This window comes from Macrobrachium rosenbergii, chromosome 41 (assembly GCF_040412425.1).
Source record: "Macrobrachium rosenbergii isolate ZJJX-2024 chromosome 41, ASM4041242v1, whole genome shotgun sequence".
Classification (NCBI taxonomy): domain Eukaryota; kingdom Metazoa; phylum Arthropoda; class Malacostraca; order Decapoda; family Palaemonidae; genus Macrobrachium; species Macrobrachium rosenbergii.
Genome location: NC_089781.1, coordinates 35,887,726 through 35,900,273, shown reverse-complemented (window position 1 = coordinate 35,900,273; position 12,548 = coordinate 35,887,726). Strand labels below are relative to the sequence as shown.

At 38.6% G+C, this 12,548-nt stretch overlaps 1 protein-coding gene across 1 annotated transcript in view; it reads right to left on the bottom strand.

Annotated features, from left to right (window-relative positions):
- LOC136827084 (protein ECT2-like) overlaps positions 1-12,548 on the bottom strand; it is a 247,932-nt gene that overhangs the window by 97,487 nt on the left and 137,897 nt on the right. The gene's annotated exons all lie outside the window — the stretch shown is intronic.

Sequence of the window (12,548 nt, the reverse complement as noted above, 5' to 3'; positions counted from 1 at the left end):
TACTGGCCACTGGAACTCAGCCTAACACTTCAAAAATTCAAAGAACACTTTTTGTAATTCATATTCCTATTTTGAAAATTTTGTTATAACCGTTGAGCTTATCAGGTAGCAAGTTAAGTACTCTGGCATTATATGGCAGTGCTGACCTTATCACATCATGCTTTGAGCTAAGCAGTGTATAAAAAAAAAATTATAAAAAATTAAGTTTTATATATAATTACAAAGTAATTACATAGCTAACATTTCTACCTCACACGGCAACTTTTTTAAAAATCCACAGTAGCGCTTCTACTGTTATGTGTAGGTGACAGGCCCCGCCCACTATCGGAGAATATGGGAAACAACCCAGCAGGTAGGCTCAACTTGCTTGTGCCCATATGTCCACAAGAGGGGAGGACGGCAGGCTCTGACTTTGTAATTACTTGGCAAGAATATATGAAACTTAATTCTGTTATGAAAATGTAATTTTCATAGAAGTAACTTAGGTGAAATTTGCCAGCACTGAATGCGATGCTTGTTGTTTCCTAACCTGGTTAGAGAGCTACTGCAGTTGAATACTACCTCTGGTTGGTGCTCATCTTAACCTGTAGTGGCATGGCTGTTGAGCCATGGGTCGCCTCTACAAAAGGGGGAGCTTTGCACTGGAGGATATGCCTGACAGCTAACAAAGCTTATACCCAACCTATCCATTAAGACTGGTGGATACTTCACGTACACTGTACCCCCCGGCTCCCCAAAACTCAAAAACACTACACCAAGGCAAAAGGATAGTAGGAGAAAAAGAGTGCTTCCTATGATTCCTCATCCAATACCATGCCAGCCACCGATAATGGCCCCAAGGTACTGCATTCATTGAACACGGTTTCCACTTCCTTCAAATAGTGAGAGGCAAAAACAGACCTGCACTTCCAGTAGGTCAACTGAATAATGTAAGAGAATATCATGTGATTTTACTTCAAAATTTGGCAAGACATCCTCCTGGATCTTGAATGTGCCTCTGAAATTAGTCCCTCAGGGTGGACGACAAGGTGTTCTTAGACAGAGGACAATAAGGGTTCTTAAACTGAACACCATAGGTTGCTGGATGGACATTTGATCTTTTCTGTCCTGCTCAGATAGCACCTAAGAGCTCTGACTAGACAAAGTTGTCTCTCTTCTTTGTAATTACTGACAATGTCCATTAAATTCTTAATGGTAAAAGAACAAGGCCAGGGCTTGGACAGGTCCTCGTTCTTAGCCAAAAAGCCTAGGGTGAAGAGGTAAACTGCATCTCCTTGGGAGAAACCTACCCTTTTAACAATGGCTTGAATTTTACTTATGCACTTAGGCTAAAACAAAGAGGAAGAGTGTCTTGCATGCGAGATTCCTAAGGGAAGCAGAATGAAGGGGTTCAAAAGCTGGACCTGTCAGCCACTTCAGGACCACATCCAGATTGCAGGAGACCAGATTCTCCTTCATTTCCTCAACAGGTCACTAATATCCAAGTCTGACGAAAGATCAAGGCCTCTGTTTTTAAAAATTGAGCTAAGCACTTGATTTCGTTTCGCCCACAGGAGAAGATCTCTTGCTGCTTGGCAGAGAGAAAAAGAATGAGTGCTGCCTTGACTTTGGATAAATGCCAAGGCCGTGGTATTGTCCACATGCACCACTACTGTCTTGTTGTGGACTATGGTAAAAAAACACTGAAGGCCTAGATGCACTGCTTTCAGTTCTCTAACATTTATATAGAGGCTTTACTGATCCAGGGTACACATACCGGATACTTCCTGATTCCCCAGTAGGGCTCCCCAGCCTAAGTCCAAGGCATCTGAGTAAGTCTAGGTTGGGGCTCAGAGTTGAAGGGACTTCCCTTCTGACAGTGGCCACTGCAGGTTTGATTTGATCTCTGTAGTGACCAGAAACATTTACATGCCCAGCTGTATTTTCCTGTCCAAGTTGGCCTTCAGGAAGAACTGGAGAACTCTCTTGTGGAGTCTGCCTATCTGACAAACATCTCTATGGGTGCCAGAATCCCTAGCAGGCTCATCAACTGTTGGGCTGAGTAAGATGAAAGGGCTAGAAAACTCTGGACCATCTGAAGGCAGCTGGAAATTCTCTTGGAAGACAGAAAAGCCCAAAAAATCTGAGAGTTCAGAATCATCCCCAAATAGGGGAGCTCTTGCGACAGGATCAACTGGGACTTTTGAAGATTGACAAAAAGGCCCAGCTCCTTGTTAAGAAGAAGGATCTTCTGTAGGTCCTTCATGCACTTTTCCTTTGCCGGGGATCAAAGTAGCCAGTCATCCAGATAGAGGCTGACATTGATCGCTATTACCTGGAGCCATTTCGAGAGAGGAGTGAGGACTCGAGTCAATACTTGAGGGGCTGCAGAAAGGCTGAAGCAAAGGGCCCGAAACTGATACGCCTAGTCCTGGAAGACGAACCTTAGGTATTTCCTGGAATTTGGATGGATCGGGATATGGAAGTATGCATCCTGCATATCTAAGGTTATCATCCAGTCGCCCTGGTGAATGGATGAAAAGACTGAATGGCTTGTCTCCATTTTGAATTTTGCCTTTAGGACAAAATGATTGAGGGCGCTTACATCGAGGACTGGTCTCCAGCCCCAAATGCTTTTGGTACCACTAAGAGTTGGTTGTAAAACCCCTCTGTGCTGGTGTTCTCGACTTCATCTTTGGCCCCCTTCTGAATGAGAGGAAACTTCCTCCAGAAGGGCTGAATGTGTCTCAGAGCCTTCGAGTATGTTTGTCAATGTGATGGGAGAAGTGACTAATGAGGGGGGAGGTCTCCAGGAATGGGATGACATAGCCCTCCTTCAAAACTTTGACAGTACAAACCTCCGCTCCTCATATCAGCCACTCTTCCCAAAACTCTAAGTCTGGCTCCTATGGGGGCATAAAGGACTTCCTTCTCACTTTTAAGGCACTGTCTTGGCAGAGATCTTCTTAATGGGCCTGGTTGTGAATTGGACATTTGCATGGGTCCTGAACTGTGGTCTAGGCCTACCTCCAGGAAAGGGCTGCTGCTGGAAGGGTGAGGAAGTTCTGGTCTGAAAGGCGGACGAATCCTTAGGATGCTTGGATAACTGGGTTAACAAGTCTTGCGTAGACTTTTTCTGTAAATCTGACACCACAACTTTTACTGTGTCCTCAGGGAACAGGTGGTGTTGGTCAAGAGGCAAGAACAAATGTAAATAGAGCAGATAGCTCTAGAGAGCCATCTCTAATGACTTTGTTGGCACAGGACAGACACCGGAGCCAGTCTGAGATGATATCTCCCGCTAGATCCTGGAAGTCTTCTATTTTCTTAGTGAGTGCACCGCTGTCCAGTTCAGAAAACTAAGGACTTCAAACACCTTAAAAATATCCTTAACTAAATGGTGAGGTTCCACAGAAGAGAACTTCATCTTAGCCGATAAAAACGCAGAATGGCAAGAAGAGTCGATGAGGCAGAGAAATCCCCTTGGAAGGAGACAGCGACTCCCAAAGAAGGGGTTCACCGGTCACATTGGATAAGTATCTCCTGCGGATCAAGCGAGAGGGAGGAAAGGCGAAAGACGCTTTGCCTTGCTCACTTTTGGCCGAAAGCTAGTCTCCCATCTCCTTGAATTACTTCTTGGAGGATAAAGAAAAAACCATCTTGGGAAGTCTTGTCCTGTTGTCTGGTTGATTCCTCATCAAAAAGGTTGAAGCAGGAGAGACCAGTGCAGCCGAGGCAGAAAAAGTGAGAAAATTCACCAAAAGATGCCTCAATAAAGCTGCATGGACCACAGGAGGAGCAAGTTCTTGGTCGACCTCTTCTTATTCTGAGGAGACCGAGGACAGGATAGCATCCTCTGAGAAGTCTTGGAAGTGGAGGGAGCTTTCTTTAATAAGTACATGATTACAGGTAACTGCCGCTCAACAGGAGCCATAGTCGGCTCGTCATTATCCAAAGACAAAGGTGAAGGAGACCTCGGTCTCTGAATAGACCGAAGAGGAGAACGCCTGGGAGCAGACACTTGGTGCTCAGAGGCAGGCACTGTGTATTCAGGAGCTGGTGCTGGGAAGTTGCGCCAGATGTCTGGCAACAGACACTGGGCGCTTATGAGCTGTTGCTGGGCGCTTGGGAGCCATGTGAGGGTGCTCAGCCAACGGGCATTCAGGAGATGTCTCTGGACTGTCCCATGTAGACAAAAGTGGATGTTGATGGAAAGTGGAAGGGACAGAAGGGTCCACAGCATAACTACAAGAAGGTTGAGAGCTGGTACTAGGCTTCTTATACCACTTTACAGGAACTGGATCTGGACAGCAACCAACATCCTCGGAAGGGTGCTTAAATGGTTAGGATGAGTCTAAGTACCGTTTTTGGCGCCTCCTGTCCATGCTGGAGTCGTTGCAAGAGCCTGAAGATAACTGATGCACCCTGAAAGACATGCCTTTCCAATGGCTGTCTGCCGACACTTGGGACTGTACAACAGGAGCGGCTGAGGGGCCGACTAACCATGGGTAAACCCAAACGTCCTCCCTTGGACTTCCAGTATGTCTTCTCCCAGGTTCAGGGGAGCAAGACAGTGACCTTGGTCTAGGAGAACCAACGGGACAGATAGCCACCTTCTCCGCTTGCACTGCACTCTCATCCGTAAATTTCTCTGCAAACACTTTATCCATTATCACTTTGAGTGACACTCCTAACTCTGCCACTGTACTTACCATAAGTTTTATCTTTTTATCGAACCTAGATTAGAGAATGGTGACGGTATTAGGGTTGGAAGCAAGGAAGCCAGGCACGAGAGTAGGAGGGCAAGGAATAGGAGAAAATGCTTAAAGGAGTAGTAGGGAGAGCAACAGGGCTAGCCTCTAAAATAAGTTTAGAAGAAGTTTATAGACTATGAGAAAGTCTCTTGGCTCTAGAAGCCACTTTTCTCTTCCAATCCCTCTCTAATTTGTCTAGGTGAGACTTTAGGTTTTCCATTGCTTACTATCCTATGAGGAACGTTCATGCTACACTCTTGCCCCCTACATTTGGTACAGATCAAATGAGGATCATAACAAGCCTTTGTTAGCCTAGTTTTACATCCTTTGCTGCAATAGCAAATACTCGAATGGCTAGAATTGGACATAATTCAGCAAAAAAAAAAAAAAAAAAAAAAAAAAAAAAAAAAAAAAACTAGGAAACTAGCACAAAAATTGATAAACTATCCAAAGGTTGCTGGCTACCAAAATAAAGTACAGTGACTGTACTTTACTGAAAACTGCAAAGACAACTGAATACAGTACCCTCCCAGATTAGCGGGGGATGCATTCCAGACCCCCTCCAAATAGTTAAAATCCGTGAATACTTGCTACCCCTCCCCTCTAAAAATGCTTATAACTGCCTATATTGAAAGTTCAAATACCAAATGTATACTTCAAGTATCATCCTACATCAAATATATTATCCTATTATTGTAATAATCTTTGAAATTATATTATTATTATTTATTTCATCTTAAACATTATAGAGAGAGAGAGAGAGAGAGAGAGAGAGAGAGAGAGAGAGAGAGAGAGAGAGAGAGAGAGAGAGAGATTCATCTCTTTAATCTCTCTGACAACAAAAAAATTTTTTTGTTTTTGTCTTCCAAAGATACTGTATTACCTTTACTACACATTTTTAAAACACTATGAACACACACACACACACAAACAGTATCTTTTCCTGAGAGAGAGAGAGAGAGAGAGAGAGAGAGAGAGAGAGAGAGAGAGAGAGAGAGAGAGAGAGAGAGAGGGGGCTGAATTAAATATCTATCATTCCATTTCTAACATTCTGCCCTTTGGGGGAGAGAGAGAGAGAGAGAGAGAGGGCTGAATTAAATATCTATCTATCCATTTCTCACATTCTGCCCTTTGGGGAGAGAGAGAGAGAGAGAGAGAGAGAGAGAGAGAGAGAGAGAGAGAGAGAGAGAGAGAGAGAATAACTCCTTACGATATCAAAAGATTGAAATCCATGAGCCTCTGAGGGCACCACTTCATATTAGAGAGAGAGAGAGAGAGAGAGAGAGAGAGAGAATAACTCCTTACGATATCAAAAGACTGAAATCCATGAGCTTCTGAGGGCACAACTTCATATTAGAGAGAGAGAGAGAGAGAGAGAGAGAGAGAGAGAGAGAGAGAGAGAGAGAGAGAGAGAGAATTTTTACTGTATTATTCAATGTTATCATTTAATCTTATTAAAAACTTAATATTAATATTTGAAAATTAGTACTGTAAATCATTATTCTATCATAAAATGTACCTTCTAAAAATTCTTATCTATCATTCTGAAACACATATATCACTTGAATAAAATTTTAATAGTACTTTAATATAATTTTAATATTTCAATAGTATCATTTCTGAGTATCTATCTTTGCTTTAATGAGGTCTGGGTCCATCCTGAATGGAGGGGAGAAAACAAGTTTCTCTCTCTTTGAGTTACGTATTATTTAATCTTACAGTATCATTATTATTATTGTTGTTGTCAATAATATTTAATCTTACAGACAGTCTCCAGGTTACAACAAGCTCAGCTTACAACGTTTCGAGTTTACAATGCTTTTCAAATATATTCATAAAAATATTATTTCCTGGGTTATAATGCATGTTCCAGAGTTACAACGCTGACAACGCTGATCCGACGGAAGAAATATGACTCCAGAATTGCCAAATTTTGAACGTTTTTCTGTAGAAAAACTCAATATAAATGCAAGATACATTGTTTTCAAGACACCCAAAGGATTAAAAGTAAGGTTTTCTTATGATTTGTGACAGTATTTTGGACGACGCCAGTCCGACGACGATCGAAAAAAATATGCATCCAAAACAGCAGAATTGTCAATATTTGTTTTTTTTTTTTTTTTTAATGAAAAACTCAATAAAAATGCAGGATTCATTGTTTTCAAGGCACCCAAAGGATTAAAAGTAAAGTTTTCTTAAGATTTTCGACGGTATTTTGGACAACGCCGATCGGAAGAAATATGCATCCACACCGGCAGAATGGTCAATATTTGGAAGGTTTTTATTATGAAAAACTCAATAATAAAAATGCAGGATCCGTTGTTTTCAAGAAACCAAAGGATTAAAAGTAAGGTTTTCCAAAGATTCTCAACGGTAATATTTGGGATGACTCGGTCCAACGCATACGACAGAAGAAAATTCACATTTGGGGATTTTTTCACAGAGCAATATTCACTAATTACAGATTTTTATTTTATTTTCATGACTAAATGCATTTTTAATGATAAAAAAATTATCTACTAATTCTAAAATATTAATATTAAGGTAACCAGAGCAAAGTATCGATAAAAGTTAAATTAAAATCCTGTGAAATCATAAAACTGCTTACCGATGTGATCACTTCATTCAACCTCTCTCTCTCTCTCTCCCCCACCCTTGGATAATTTCACTCTTTTGAGATTTAAGTAAGGCCAACTGCCCCATATCTCTCTCTCCTTGAATAATTCACGAATAATTTCGCTTTTGAGATTTAAGTGAGGCCAACTGTCCATATCTCTCTCTCTCTCTCTCTCTCTCCAAATAATTCCACTCTTGAGATTTAAGTAAGGTCAACCGCCCATCTCTCTCTCTGTACTGCATATATACTTGAAAGATATATGGATTAAAGTAAAACCCCCGTATTCACAGGGGATGTGTACCACACCCCCCCCCCGCAAATAGCTAAAATCCGAGAATACTTAGAACCCTCCTAAAAACACTCAGAACTGCATATTTTGATACTTCAAACACACACAAAACAAACTAAAATGCTTATACAGGTATTATCCTACTTACAATGGGGTTAGGTTCCAAAAAAAAACATCCTTTGTTGGAAAAAATGTAAGAAATACCAAACCGTATCTTGAACGTAGCCTAGCCTACACTAGGGTATTTGGTTTCACGTATACACATATGGTAGCCTAGCCTACACTATAAGGTATACTCTATACATAAACGGTATAGTAATTATTAATATCAGCTAATTCCGCAGGTTCATGCAAAGTAACTTATGATAATTCAGTTAAAAGTGAAACTGAAAAACAAACAAGAATTAGCTTAGCCTACACTATGTACGAGGGTAAGTCAAAAAGTTCCAGGAAAAATTGTTGAATGATGTATTTACACAGGAATGAAACAACCCAAATACTTGGTAAACAATTATCTGTGATGTAGTGATCATATAGACTTGTTACCTCAGTCATCCTCTTGCTACCGTGGTGTTAACATCTGCTTCAGAAAAGTAACTTCTTGAACCCATGGAAAATAAAAATTTTGAGATGAGAGCTAACATCAAGTTCCTGACCAAGCTTGATTGGAAACCAGGAGAAATTATTGAAGCTTTGCAACAAGTTTATGGAGATTCTTCTCCATCTAAATCAGTTGTTTATGATTGGATAAAGCGATTTAAGGATGGTCGGGAGGACCTCAAAGACAACCCAAGAGAGGAAGACCATCGACTGCAAAAATGAAAGAATTGTGGCTTTGGTGCAGAATCTAGTGGATGAAGATCTTCGGATTACTATCGATATGATAGCTAATGAAACTGGGATCTCCCATGGTTCTGCATTTTCAATTTTAAATGAAAATCTTGGTTTGAGTAAACTTTCAGCACGTTGGGTCCCAAAAGCATTGCGCTAAGACCAACTGCATCAAAGAGCTGAACTTTCTCTTGCAGTGTTAACAAAGATTGAATCAAATGAATCAGAGTTTTTGACCGGATTGTTACTGGAGATGAAACTTGGATCCATCAATATGACCCAGAAAGTAAAATTCAATCAAAGCAATGGTTACCAAGAGGTTCAGCTGCACCAGTGAAGTTCAAAGTGGCGAGATCTGCCCAGAAGGTTATGGCAACAGTGTTTTGGGACTCCAAAGGAGTGATTTTGATTGATTTCCTTGAAGGACAAAAAAAAACAATCACCGGAACTACTACAAAGGTGTTTTGCAAAACTGAAGACTGCATTGGCTAAAAACGTCGAGAGAAAGTTGCAATCGCAGAATTTTGTTCCATCATGATAACGCTCCAGCACATTCATCAAGGGTTGCAAGAGAAGTCCTATGGAAATTTAGGTGGGAAACTCTTCCACATCCTCCTTATAGTCCTGATCTTGCTCCTTCAGATTTTTTTCTCCTGTTCCCAAAACTCAAGGAACACTTAAGAGGAGTCCGGTTTGAATCTTTGGATGCTGCTAAACATGCAGTTTCAACATGGTTTAATAGAAAGGCCCCAAATTTCTACAAAGAAGGGTTGCAGAGGTGGAAACAGCGCCTTGAAAAGTGTATAGAGTTAGATGGTAGATATGTAGAAAAATGATGTTTGAATTTCCTTAAATAAAGAGTATATTGAATTTTTCCTGGAACTTTTTGACTTACCCTCGTATATTGTATACATATACAGTAGCATAACCTACATTATACAAACGTCAACGTAACGAATATGCATCTTTTAAAATGTTATGCCTTAATTCACTGTATCCAATAATACTGTATATATTCTTATATTGCTTTTGTATTATAAATTGCGATCATAGTGATCAATGTTTTGGTTTGGAAATCGTTTATGCGGTGTTTATTTTGCCATATTTAATTCAGTTCAGAGTGCTTTTCTTGCTTCTAGTTAGCGTAAATGTATCTCTATATACTTTATTTATATGGGGTAAGGTTATTTTTCATTATATGAAGTGTTTTTAAGTCAAAATATAACTAAAATACGTCTCGTTGTGAAAATTTATCTATTATTTTCATTAATAGATGATGATGGCTGTTTGGGGACGTTTGTTTTGTGTAAAAAAAAATTCAAGATTCCATTCGCTATTTTCACTTGATTTCATCATAACACGAGCTTTATGTATTTATCGTTTATCGGCATAGATTTAACAGTAATGTGTTCTTTCATGCCCAGTAGTTTTGATTAACCCTTAAACGCCGAGCCTCTATTTACAAAAACGTCTCCCGTATGCCGGCAGCGTTCGGAAGTTTGCGACGATGCGGAAAAAAGTTTTTTTAAAAAATCACAGCATGCTTAGTTTTTAAGATTAAGAGTTCATTTTTGGCTCATTTTTTTTTGTCTTTGCCTGAAGTTTAGTATGCAACCATCGGAAATGAAAAAAAATATCATTATCATATATAAATATTGAAATATATGACAGCGCAAAAAAAATTTTCATATATAATTTTATACATATCGCACTGTGAGCAAAACGGTTAAAGCTAACGGGTTATTTTTTTTTCTTTGTATTGTACACTAAATTGCAATGATTTTGGTATATAACAAATTGTAAAACCGATCAAAGCAACACAGAGAAAATATTATCACAAAATGATGCATGAATTTGTAACGTACGGATGTAAAAAAATGTTTTTTTCAAAAATTCACCATAAATCGAAATATTGTGCTAGAGACTTCCCGTTTGTTGAAAAATGAAGCTAATTGATTGAATATTACTAGACTGTAAGTGTTTTAGCTTACAACTGCAGTTTTCAACCATTTCGGTCGAGTTAAAGTTGACCAAAGTAGAATTTTTTCTATTTATCGTGATTTATGTGAAAATATTTCAAAACTGATAAAAGCTACAACCATGAGCTAATTACTGTTGTATTCTACATGAAATTGCACACATTTTCATATATAAAAGTTTATGTAACGACTAATGTAAAACGATGCAAACATTACGACAACGTGATGAAAGAATTTCCGAGATGTTCAGCCGAGTTACCGCGCGCAGATGTAAGGAAAAAGTTTTTTTTTTTCAGAAATTCACCATAAATCGAAATATTGTGCTAGAGACTTCCAGTTTGTTGCAAAATTAAGGTATATGATTGAATATTACTAGAATGTAAGAGTTTTAGCTTATAATTGCATTTTTTTACCATTTCGGTCGAGCTAAAGTTGACCGAAGGTTGAAATTTTGGCAGTTATCGTGATTTATATGAAAATATTTCAAAACTGATAAAAGCTACAACCATGAGTTATTTTCTGTTGTATTCTACTTGAAATTGCACACATTTCCATATATAAAACTTTATGTAACAACTAATATAAAACGGCGCAAACATTACGACAACGTGATTTAAAGAATTTCTGGCGGACGTAAGGAAAAAGTTTTTCAAAAATTCACCATAAATCGAAATATTGTGCTAGAGACTTCCAATTTGTTGTAAAATGAAGGTAAATGATTAAATATTACTAAAATGTAAGAGATTTAGCTTACAATTGCATTTTTCGACCATTTCAGTCGAATTAAAGTTGACCGAAGGTTGAAATTTTTTGTAGTCGACGTACGGTACGTCCACTCGGCACCCAGCAGACAATTTTAGTCGACGTATGATACGTCCAGTCGGCGTTTAAGGGTAAAATACTTTCTCTCCAATTTTAATTACGATCGAGTTTCATCCATGTTGCCGATGCACGATAATTTACAGTATAGTCATTGGCAGCTTGAACATTGTTTTCTCAGCTTCAGCTACAACTTGCAGCTTAAATTTAGCAGTATATTTCCTTGAGTATCTTTTATCCACACCGAATAAGGGTATAATGTAAAAATATATCAGTCCTATTCTACTTAACGTCATTTGTGCTATAACCTAAGGTAATTGTTTATTACCATACGATGGTTGAAATACCTGGTAAACGGCTGTTGTTATCCGATTCAGTTATAAGCAAAAGAACAGCTTCTCAGTCGGCTGTTTATGGCTAAACGCATTTCCGCAAGAGTATAACGTTACTAACAATACTTTTATGATTCTCTTTTACTTTTTTAACTAGAAGATGGGAGGAAAAGTTGTCTTTTGTAATTTGGTCTCTCTCACTGCCAGATTATACTGCTATCTGCGCCTGTGTGAAATTTAAAAATGTTTTATAAATATTGTCTATCGGTATTAATTTCTTACCCAATTCCAAAATCGAATTACCACGAGGTGAATTATCGTAACTCAAGCATTACCTGAGTATTTTAAGCCTTAAACGCCAAGCCTCTATATACAAAAGTGTGTGCTGTATGCCGACGGGGTTTGAGAGTTAGCACCGAAGCGGAAAGAAAGTTTTTTTCAAAAAATCACACCACACTTAGTTTTTAAGATTAAGAGTTCATTTTTGGCTCCTTTTTTTCTCATTGCCTGAAGTTTAGTATGCAACCATCAGAAATGAAAAAAATATCATTATCATATATAAATATTGGAATACATGACAGCGGGAAAAAAAATTTCATATATAATTGTATACAAATCGCTGTCAGCAAAACGGATAACAAATTGTAAAACGATCAATGCAACACAGAGAAAATATTATCACAATATGATGCATGAATTCATAATGCGCGGACATAAAAAAAAAGTTTTTTCAAAAATTCATCATAAATCGAAATATTGTGCTAGAGACTTCCCGTTTGTTGCAAAATGAAGGTAAATGATTGAATATTACTAGAATGTAAGAGTTTTAGCTTACAACTGCATTTTTTACCATTTCAGTCGAGTCAAAGTTGACCGAAGGTTGAAATTTCGGCACATGATTTATATGAAAATATTTCAAAACTGATAAAAGCTACAACCATGAGTTAT